This window comes from Polistes dominula, unplaced genomic scaffold (genome assembly GCF_049000335.1).
Source record: "Polistes dominula isolate Pdom_NZ unplaced genomic scaffold, Pdom_raw_medaka contig_16, whole genome shotgun sequence".
Classification (NCBI taxonomy): domain Eukaryota; kingdom Metazoa; phylum Arthropoda; class Insecta; order Hymenoptera; family Vespidae; genus Polistes; species Polistes dominula.
In genome coordinates, this window is record NW_028301040.1 from 1,911,576 (window position 1) to 1,922,801 (window position 11,226).

General features: G+C 38.7%; 1 protein-coding gene and 1 long non-coding RNA gene across 6 annotated transcripts in view; one reads left to right on the forward strand and one right to left on the reverse strand.

Annotated features, from left to right (window-relative positions):
• The window catches only part of Tet (tet methylcytosine dioxygenase-like), a 95,121-nt gene extending 91,430 nt beyond the window's left edge, over positions 1 to 3,691 (reverse strand). The window contains exon 1 of one of the 5 annotated variants that reach the window (XM_089174627.1): positions 3,460 to 3,691. The gene's annotated coding sequence lies outside the window, so the exon portion shown is untranslated. Of the gene's footprint in view, positions 1 to 1,669; positions 2,025 to 2,755; positions 3,432 to 3,459 lie in introns of those variants that run through there. The other 4 variants (XM_089174630.1, XM_089174633.1, XM_089174628.1 and 1 more) reach the window with 4 other exon arrangements.
• Positions 3,692 to 3,967: 276 nt separating this feature from the next.
• Positions 3,968 to 11,226, forward strand: LOC149031782 (uncharacterized). Its single transcript, XR_016177312.1, has 3 exons — positions 3,968 to 8,737; positions 8,853 to 9,079; positions 10,973 to 11,226. It is a non-coding gene; the product is annotated as an uncharacterized LOC149031782 (long non-coding RNA).

Below are 11,226 nucleotides of genomic sequence, written 5' to 3' on the forward strand. Positions count from 1 at the left end.
TTTTTTCTTTTTTTTTTTTCGTTTTTGGCGATCCTTTCGCGAGATCGTAAAACGCGGCTAAATCACGACGAAGCGGCCATCTTTAACGTCTCTTGTCGCGCGAAACGCGTCTCTCTCACTCTTTCTCTCTCGTATTCCGAGAAATCGAATGGAACAAAGGCTACGCCGCGAGATTTCGATCCATTTCGGAGTAGAATCGAATATGCAAGCTTCTAGGAATTCATGAATGCGTAAGCCGCAAAGCAGCAACGTATTCGTTTTTAAAACGTGCTCTCACGTAAACTAGAACCTGTGAGAGAGAGTGAGTGAGAGAGAGAGAGAGAAAAAGAAAAAAGAGAAAAAATAAGAAAAGAACAATTAAAATACGTAGCTTTCGTGAAATATTTTTATGAGGAGCGTGTGTGGGGGTGGGGGTGGGGGGTTGAGTGAAGGTGGTGGGCTGAAGAAAAAGACGAAACGAGGAACAGCAAATTCAAATTACCTGCCACTCCTACAAGACAACGGTAGACAATAATAACAAAAACAACAAGACGACAACAACAACAACAACAACAATAATAATAGTAACAACAATAATGACAAAGAACAGCATGTTCATTTTTTGTAGCTTTTTTCAAACATAGTATCCTCAGGCTACCGATGTCATCTGAACCACACGTTTGACCAAGTAAGATCTTCCGATAACGTACGAATAAACGAAAAAGTTTAGAGAGACTTGAGAGTATAGTAAAACGAGAGAAGAGGAGAAGAAGTAAAAAAAAAAAAATAAAATAAAAAAAGATCGAAAAAGAAACAATAAGATAGAGAAGAAACATAAAGAGTTAAAAGGAAGAAATAAGAAATGAGAAGACGAGAAAGGGCAAAGCCGAAGGAAGAGACGAGGATCGCGAATGTGCCCGTAAATCTCTTGGCGCCCGTAGTTCTCGCGAATCCACGAGAGAACGTCGGTGTGTTCTTTCGTTCGTTTCGATCCATTCCATCGTTCTATACGCGAGGAGGTAAAGAAAGAAAGAAAGAAAGAAAGAAAGAAAGAAAGAAAGAAACAAGAGATAGAGAGAGATGAAAAGAGAGTTAGAGGAACCGGCCGAAATCTGTCTCGCTCTATTCATCTCCCTTAGCTGTTTCCTTTCTCTCTCTATTCCTCTCTTTCTCTCAACAACTTCGTGCTCGAGGACGAGCAAACGGAAAGAAGAAGAAGAAGAAGAAGAAGAAGAAGAAGAAGAAGAAGAAGAAGAAGAAGAAGAAGAAGAAGAGAAAAAAAAATTAGAAAAAGTTCCTTGCTGGATAGACAGACTATACGATGGAAAGAGATAGAGAGAGAGAGAGAGAGAGAGAGAGAGATAACTAATCCCGTTGCTGGGCATAGAAATCTTATTAGAAACCTATATACGCATGGGGCAATTAAATAACCTTTCCCTGATTTTCGGTGTATAAAGATGGGCTGGCGACCTGAAGAGGAGGGAGGGAGGGAGAGGGAGGGGGGGCCTGAGGCACACACATTAATCGTCTTTAATGTTCATCGAACGATGCAATAGAAGAAGAATAATGAAAAGAAAAACAACGATGACAACACAACGTGTATCCGTCGTGTCGTTTTTTCTTGAAGAAGAAGATGAAGAAGAAGAAGAAGAAGAAGAAGAAGAAGAGGAGAAATTAGTGCTTTAAAAACCTGTTTCCCATACACTGCGCGTAGCATCCACGAAGCGACTAAACCGAGCCCTATTCGTAGTATTTGTTGTAGCAGTAGTGGAATAGTAGTAGGTAGTAGTAGTATTAGTAGTAGTAGTAGTGTAGTAGTATTGGTAGTAGTAGTAGTAGTAATAGTAGTAGTAGTAGTATTCGTAGAAAGGAGTATTTCGGTGGGGGTTGGCGCCGTAGTTTCCGTCACTCGGCGACGACGACGCGCGTTCTCGTCGACTCACGCCGTAGCGAGAGAGAGAGCCGTGGAACACTCGCAGCACCGATGCGTGCACGGCGTGCTCTCGAGGACACTACCGTGCCACCGGCTTTGCCAGGAGGCGTCGCCGGCGGTGGTGGTGGCGGTGGTGACGATGGTAGTGGTAGTGGTGGCGGTGCTACCTCTACCACTGCCAGCAACGGTGGTGGTGGTGGTGGTGGTGGTGCTGCTGCTAGTCTGGTGCTGGTGGGTGTCACAGTGGTACTGGCTACTGTTGCTGTATAAGACAGAAGTTGATCTAACCTATATCGATCCTAGGAATCGATCGACTTCTGTCAACACATTCCCAACCATGCTTTTGCATTTTTACTCGCCAAGTATTTCTTTTTTCCGATTTATTCGAACCACCACCACCAACCCCTAATGCTTTTCCATTCTCCCTTGCCACTCTTTCTATCTACCTTTCTATCTATTTATGTCTATCTATCTATCTATCTGTCTATCTATCTATGTATCTACTTCTCTTTCTCTCTCCACCTCGGAGGGTGGACTTTCCGATACCGTCAAAAGTGGGGGAAGAAGGAAAGGGATGAGGGAGAACGAAACGATAGCGAAAGTGAACATTCTCTTTTTCTCTCCAACGAAAGGGCGAAAACTATATATCTCCACACTTTTCTCCGCTTTCTTTCTTTCTTTCTTTAACCTATCTTAACCACTCGCGCACTGTTTTCCTTTTACCACCCCCGAGTATTCTTATCCCGTACCTGCTTGCACTAATTTTTATCTATTTGTTTTCTCGTAGAAAAACACACAAAAGAGGACGCGCACGTAAAAGATTACACTCATATATTCACTTACATACCGGTCACCGTGCTTTTCTCTCTTTCTCCTGTTTTTTTTTTTCTTTCTCTTTCCCGTTTCTTTCCGTATTTATTTGTGGCTTTTCTTTCTTTCTTTCTTTCTTTCACCTGGCACTAAAAAAGAGAAGCACGCAAGGCTCACGTTATATATCTCCTCCTCTCCCGTCTCCTCTCCCGTGCACGTCCTCGTGCGTAATATCAGGGCGCGTATATCACCGGTGTGACGATTCAAAAACGGTTCGTTTCTCTCTCTCTCTCTCTCACACTCTTACTCTCACTCACTCTCTCTCTCTTTCTCTCTCTTTCCTTATCTATCTTCGACGATGGTGCGCGGGCGCATCCGCGCACGCACCTATTTCTCCTTTCTTTCCTGAATTGCCCTCTAGATCAACACTCGCGAGAGTAGAAACAACAAGAGACAACTACCAGTCAACATCGATTTCGAACTCAAGCAATCACGATCCTCTCTCTTCCTTTTGATTTTCACCCCCGTAGAAAACAAATAATAAGGAAAATAAATAAACGAATAAATAAACGAAAAATATTGATGACAAAGTAACAAACAGTAAACAACAACACAATGAAAAATACACCGTGCAAACGTATGTCACAAGTAACCCGCGAATTTTCAATATGTATATGTATATACATATTATATGTATATTTGTGTTGATACGGTAGAGCGCTCTAACCGAAGTATACCTTTGGTTTTCACGGCGTGCTGCCCCGACGTGTTGAGTGTATGTTCTCGCCGCGCGCGCGGTGACTATTGGCGATGACTCGCTCAGCAAGAGAGTATACTCTTTGTTCGTAGCCCTTCTTAGTCGCAGCCAACAGCTGCGGGCCGCGTAAAACTCGTGAACTACTCGGAGTGGCTCGGCACTTCTCGGCGCAACCTCCCGCCATGGCGGGAAGCCAGGACCCGTTCAGTGGAAGACCAGGACCAACCCGCTCCAGTGGAAAGGGAAATACTAAACGACGATCGTCGAATGGTGGGGAATATACCGATATTAACCGAGTCTTTACGGAAAGGAACGAATGGAAGACAACGTCTGTCGAACGAACACCAACGAGAAATGCTTATCGGTGAGGTGGGGTGTTCCAAACCCTTCTCTCCGCTTTCCCGCCCCATATCCAGAACAAAATTTGCTCTTAACAGTTTGGATAAGTAGTGGGGCAGCAACGAAAGAGAATACTGCGCACGCCCAAGTTCGAACCTCAACCCTTACTTGGGCGATGGCGCGCGTCTTTCGATGAACCGAGGTATACTGTACGATACTACTACTTCCTTGCTTCCTTCCTTCCTTCCTTCCTTCCTTCCTTTCTTCTTTCCTTCCTTACTAGCTTCTTTTTTTCTTCTTAGCTTTTCTCTGTTACTCTTGAATTCTTCAAATCGTTGTACCGTTCTTGTACACCATCTTCTTCGATTCGTATTCCCCACTTCGGTGGAATCGCCAGGCACGTGTAACGCGCCATAAAAAAAACGTTTCGACCGTACTTATACGATCGTGGGTCATAGGGTCGTTCTCGTCTTTCCTTGGAGTACTTGTTTTTTTTTCTTCTTCTTCTTCTTCTTCTTCTTCTTCTTCTTCCTGAAAGATAAGTATAGGACAATCGATAGTCATACACCGTGGCTTCCTTTTCTTTCAGAAAATGAATATTTCAAAAATGAGTTTACTAAAATGATTTACTTATAAGTTATTTCACGCTATTGTAGAGAATAAACGATATCATAGGCCATAATTCAGAATCTATTTTATTATATATTTTCACTCCCCTAGCATCGTAATACAAATGAACGTGCATTGTTCGCACTAAAAATGTTCTATAAAAACCATCCAGATTTCTTTTTTTCAACTATCGAATTAAAAAAATTTCGTAAAGCATTGACTTGCTTAAAACTGAAAAATAGAGTCGTTGGTATCAAATTGAAGAGGTTGTAGAAATAAATCGTTAGCACACTCGAAGGGGAAAAACAACAGAGGAAAAATGTCGAATCTTTGAAACCCGTGGGATTGGCTGCTTCCACTACATAGGAAAATAAGGTTCTCATGAAACAGAGACAGTCTTGCCTACCGTTTTATGACTTTCTTTTTTTATGGAATGTCCCAACAAAAGATAGAACGAAGTGGCTCACAAATTGAAGCGTAATTCCGCGTGGAATGTAGGGTGGAATAATAAAAGTATGAAACAGATAGATCGATTTTTAAGTTCATCACGGAAAACAAGCAATGGAGTATTGTCTCATCTATTCGATTCAATAAAAAAAAAAAAAAAAAAAAAAAAAAAAAAAAAAAAATACAAAAAAATTGTAAATTTTCTCTCAACTGGTTCGAATCTTGTTCTCTTGGAATTTCTCGTTCTAGTAATTCTTTTCTTGATGAGGGTCTTCATAGATTTTTATCCTTACGTGTCGAAGCGTTTGCACCCGAATAAGAGTTAATTTTTTTCACATTTACCCTCATAACCTATCGTGCGGGTATATTCTGTGTCTTTTCTTATTCATCCGGTTGTATTGCGTCTTGTATTTTAATCGTAGCCATCATCGAAGCTTACCTACGTATGCCAGCAACTTTCTTCCCTTCGACTTTTCCAAAAAAAAAAACATCGTCCCATGGCATTAACCTTTCTCTTCTATCGCTATCTATACGCGATGAAAAGAATTGAACGATAAATACCGTACGAATTATCTCTGTCGGCTGATTTTCCCAGGTGCTAGACCATCCTTTTCATCTCGTTCTTTATTTTTTTTCTCTCCTCTTTCTCATTGTGTATGTGTAAACCGAGCGAATTTTAATCGTACGTGCATATAAACGTATACGTACGTTAGCAAGGATTGGTATGGGATGTTACCAGAATATCTGGTTCGCTGATGTCGGCGGGTAGGTTCAAAAAAATTAACATAATAATAGCCAACGTATGCAGATATAAATTAATGCGTATTCTTCTATCGGAGGGTAGACGAATGAATCTACTCTAGTCGTACGACGAAAGATGCATCGGCTTTTATTTTCTTTCTTGATTTTCTACTTGCTTTTGATAGATTTAAGCTACTACAAAATCCAATTTATTCCTCTTCGAACAATATGACGATGTATTAACATTTGAATGACTTAGCTAGAATCATTGAAATCAACATTACAGTAAATATTTTCGAAAAATAAGTACATACTTTCTTCATAAAGAACAAAGTTTAAGTAATATAATACAATTCTTAGAATTAATTCTCATATATACATATATATATAGATATTATCTAACAATATTCTTGGATCACGTTAGAGAAAGAATTCATTTTATTGTATAACGTTTGTCTACCTGACATTTAGATTTACCCAGTCCGCCATATTAACGGAGCCCGAGATGATAGATAATATCTTTCTTTTTCTGGATCCTTTCAAATATCGATCTCTTCGTTGAAGTAAAAGAAAATCAGAACGACTGATCTGTGAAGTGGTGACTATGGAGAATTAAAGGCTCTAAAAAATACATTTTTCAAATAAGGTTCTCTCTTTTTTTTTTTTGCTTTCTTTTTATCATCGATATTTCAAAACATCAGATCAAGGCGGAATTAAGAAAGTATTTTTATAATAGTAATAAACTCGAATGCATTTAATTCGATACGGGGGGGAGGAAGGAAACGAATAAAATAATTAAACGTAAAAGGGGTAAAGGAACATTGCTTTGCTAAAATTACAGCAATTAACCTTTAAAAGAAAAATTCACAAATAAACAAACAAACAAACAAGCAAATAAACAAAAAACGAAATTCTACAAAGACAAAGCGACTTATTTCAAATGTGAAGAACAACACATTCCCGGCCAGTTTAAATACGGTAAAAGCTGCGCAACTTCGATCTTACGATATGCGATCTTGGTGCAATGGCAGCGAGTTTCTATGTGCCATGTGCGCGAGCTGAACACAGTGGCGAAAGCAGCTGCTACCGACGTGACACGCGTCCATTGTCGGTGTTTCGTGGCATCGAAAAATGAAAAATCACCCCTGTTACCCTCTCTGTTTCTCTTTTTCATATTCTCTTGATTTTTATTACTATGGTCTCTACTTCTCTCAGGAGGACATTCACCTGGACGAAAATAAGAGAACCTTTTAGAAAGAAAAGAAATTCGTACGAAACGATAACTGTAAAAAGAAGACATGCGTAACGGCGAACTTTATGGTTCTTATGTTCCATCCTATACTACTTTCTCACATTTTCCTTACATCTTTTCATCTTTATACTACTTACCTGTGGAGTACGATTAATTTACCTTTTCTCTCTCGACTAACTCTCTAAAAAAGCATCTTGCGCAATCGATTACACATTACAACACCCTCTCGACTTGTATACCTCTTCTCGAACCTACACAACTACTACTTCAAATTCTTCCTTCCCGTATAGTGTTCACCGTAAAAAAAGAGAAATAATGTAAACACAATCACGTGTATTTAGCTGGATGCTTGATAATTTCTCTTCTTCTGTTTTTTCTTTTAAAACGATCCTGAAACAATTGAAAAAAACAACAAGAAACAAGATATACCACGTGAGTTTAATTCCATCGTGACAAAACGATTCCTAATCGAGGCCACTTCGGGGTTCCCTCCGGTTGACGTTATTTTTTCGTCGTGAGGGGCGGTCAACACCTTGACGGCTCGTCGCGGGGGAAAAAAAAGAGCATTTAACCCCTTTTGGATTGGGTACCTCTCGGCAATATAGCGGTGGACTACTCCATTGAAGAGGACACGCGCTACCGATCTGGGGGTGCATAACCCCCGATTTGGTCGAACACCTAGAACCAACCCCTGCACCCTCGCACTAGGGTCCTTCGTAGGATGGATTCACTGACTTTTAAGAGACTCCGGCAACCCTCTTTCTCAACCCCTTATACCGATGCAAGGTGCCTCCACTCGCTTCCGGATTCCTTAACTTTCTCATTCTCGATCGATTTAGCAAGATTTTCTAGGTTATGATGGTTAAAGATACCTTAAGATGAGCTTATTGTTATATCTAACGATGCCGAAAGATCCAACCGAGACTACTAACGTCTATAACTTTTAACATTGCTTTCTTCGGAACGATCGTGAAATAAATATGCAGTAGAACGGTAGAGAGTAGACAAAAGGACATAAATTTTATCCTGATGGCAACGGTGTACACGAGCCACCACCGTGTTGTCCTGATCAGAGACTTCGGGAGATAATTTACCGCCGGTGGCGAAGTCGAAGAATTTTTGCCCTTCCTTCCTTCCTTCCTTTCATTTCTTTTCTTTTCTTTCCTATTCTATTCTTTTCTTTTCTTTTCTTTGTATTCTTTTTTTTTTTTCGATTCTTTCGTAACTTTTACTTCTACCTTCTTGGTAGGCTTATCCTTCAAAAGCTCGTTGATCGCATGTCTCTCGGGCCGATAACGCGCCGACAGCGAGCTCGTTAGGACTTATCTTCATTACGACGGCCGACTAATCGCGACGGTGCGTGGCATATCGCGATCGATACTCTTCTCTCTCTCTCTCTTTCTCTTTTCCTTCTCCCTCTCCTGTTCCCTCGTCTTTCTCTCTCTCTTTCTCTTGCTTTTATTCTTACTCTTTCTAGAGCTAAGGTTCTTAAGGCTCGTTAGAAACATCTGCCGTACTTCTAAGTACAAAATACTTTGGCGCGTGGCAACGAACCAATCGGACAACTTCTGTCCATTATCTTTTCAATGATTGTTGTGGCCATCTTTTCTATCTTCCTTAGTTCTACTTTCCTAACCTCACTTTCTCACTCTCTTTCTCTCTCTTTCTCTCTCTCTCTCTCTCTCTCTCTCTCTCTAACTCTCTGTCTTTCTTTGCCTCTTATCTTCTTTCTCTTGTAACATCATGCACCGCAGCCGCGACAAAGGGATGCTCCGATTTCTATTTTTGTTTCATCAACGACACTATCCTTTGTAGGTTTAATAAGCTTCCGTGACTTTCACCAAGTTCTGCCTTTTCCTAGTATGTTTGTGTAAGTGTTTATATCTGTACACATTTATCTATATGTGTGTTTGTGTGTATATATATATATGAAGACTTTGTGCATCAAAAATTTTTTTTAATTATAAATAATCGTTCCTTTAAAGAGCGCAAATCTACAGGATATAAGATTAAATAAACTCTTGATGGAATATGGAAAAAAGGAAAGAAAAGTTGGATCGATTTTGTCAAATTAGTGGACGAAATTGCTCCTTCGAGGTAGGATCCCGGATTCTGGGGTGTCGAACCGAGGGAAAGACCAATGCTGGACGATAATAGGGTGATCACCCTGGTAACATCGTGGTTAACGGGGCAGTTACCGATCTTAAGAAGTGTGAGTAGATCTTTTCAGAATTTACTAACATACACACACACACAGACACACATACACATACCAGGCAAGAGAAACTTCTTTAATGAGAAAATTCTGTGTAACATGGGAAAATCATTCGTCACATTTTATATTCATTTACAAATACTTCGATAATGTTTTTTTATTTTTCAGCATTTAATTTTCATTCTTTTTGATATATTCTTTCAAAAATATATATGCCCATAATTATAAAAGTGGTCTAAGTCATATAAGAATCATGCTAAGTCATGGTAGGGGAAGCCGAAACGGACACACTAGCGCACGCAGTGGATAACTTTGGCAGTAAAAGACGGTGTGTTTTTATTTGTCAAACCACGTGACAATAAAATTTCAATCTTGTGCAATTATGATGCAAAAATTACCGCTAAAATGTAAGTATAATTAATCATTTAAAAACAGTATAAAAGCTGTAGCGTTTACTGTAGTAAATAAGAAGTTAAATTATAGCTACAGTAGATCAAACTTTAAATAATATTGGCAAGCAGATAAAGTACGATGTGACATTGTTATAAAAAAAAAAATAAATATATATGTAGGAAAGTTTTAAGTGTCGCAGATGTAGACGAAAATCTAGTATTCAGTTCTTTTCTTTAGATTTTATTTTCTAAAAAAGGAATAACTCTATTATACATTTTTATAAAAATATCATAAAATTAATTGTTACACGTATATTTTGTAAACACGAAAATAAAAAACATCGTCTTTTACTGCCAAAATTATCCACTGCGTGCGCTAGTGTGTCCGTTTAGGCTTCACCTACCATGACTTCGCATAATCCCTATACGTTTAGATATTAAAAACCTCAACAGCAGCGTCTTTTAGTTCCATAGATACCATGGCGCTGCAATCACGAACGGTCTCTTGTTTCGAGATATTTAAAGATTTGAACACTATACGAATTCTATCAAATATTAAAATAACAAACATTATCTAACGATACATTTTTGATAATATCTTTTTCAAATTACATTGAATTTATTTAGTTTTAAATAATGTGATGCGTAATAACTGATAAACTCAGTTTTTTTTTTTTTTTTTTTTCATTTTGACTTAAACCACTTTTATAATTATGGACACGTATCATAAAATCTAAATTCGTATAATTATTTTTGATTCGAATTATTACTTTTGGATGATTCAATCAAAATTCAAATGTAAAGAATACAGAGCTTCTGATGTTCCCAAAGAAAAAACGTTAATCTCAGCAATGAAGTTTGAACCACGCATGCTCATCCAGGACGCATGGATCAGGATCAGGACATTATCCTTGAAAATTCTTCCCACGTGGCTCCGAATGACGCGCGCACACACTGACTAAACGAGCTACTGTGAGAGTAGTGAAAAAGAGAGAGAGAGAGGAAAGAGAGAGAAAGAGAGAAAGTAGCCACGAGAGTAGTCGGCTATACGAGAATCGCTTTTCCCGGCTTTTCTGGGCTAGCGTGTCAACAACAGCTATCCCAAATTTCTATCAAACATCTTTTTACTTCCTTTTCATATACACGATGAACATCTTTTTCTATAATAATCAAATACAAAAATTGATTGATTTTATTATATTTATTTTTTAAATACTTACTCAACATTTCTACTTCTTATCTAATAACTCAAAACTAATGGTTCAAAAAACGAACATCATTTTTTCGAACTTTCTTATCTCATAGTTGACAGAGATTAAATAATATTTCTTTCAGTATCACTCTATCTCTTTTTCTTTTAACGCTTGTTGTTCCTTACCAAAGACAATCTCCACGCGTGGCATCTGGATAGTGTGCAGCTTATATCGTCACGCAGGATAACAAACTCAAAATCTCTTTCTATCTTTATATTTCTATCTCTCTTTCTCTCTTTCTACAGGATGGGAGAGCACAGATGCGAAGGAAGTTACGACCATGAATTATTGCTCTCGCGAAGAGGAACACCATTTGGCACGTTCACGAAACCATTGCCGATATCTTCAATGTCTACCGTATCGTTCGTACTTAAATTTCTTCGAATTTTGACATTTTCTGTTGCTCGATAATATATATATATATAATCGAGTTCATATCAAAATATAATAATACGTGGATAAAAATGACTAACAAGTATCGATTAAACGTAATATTGTA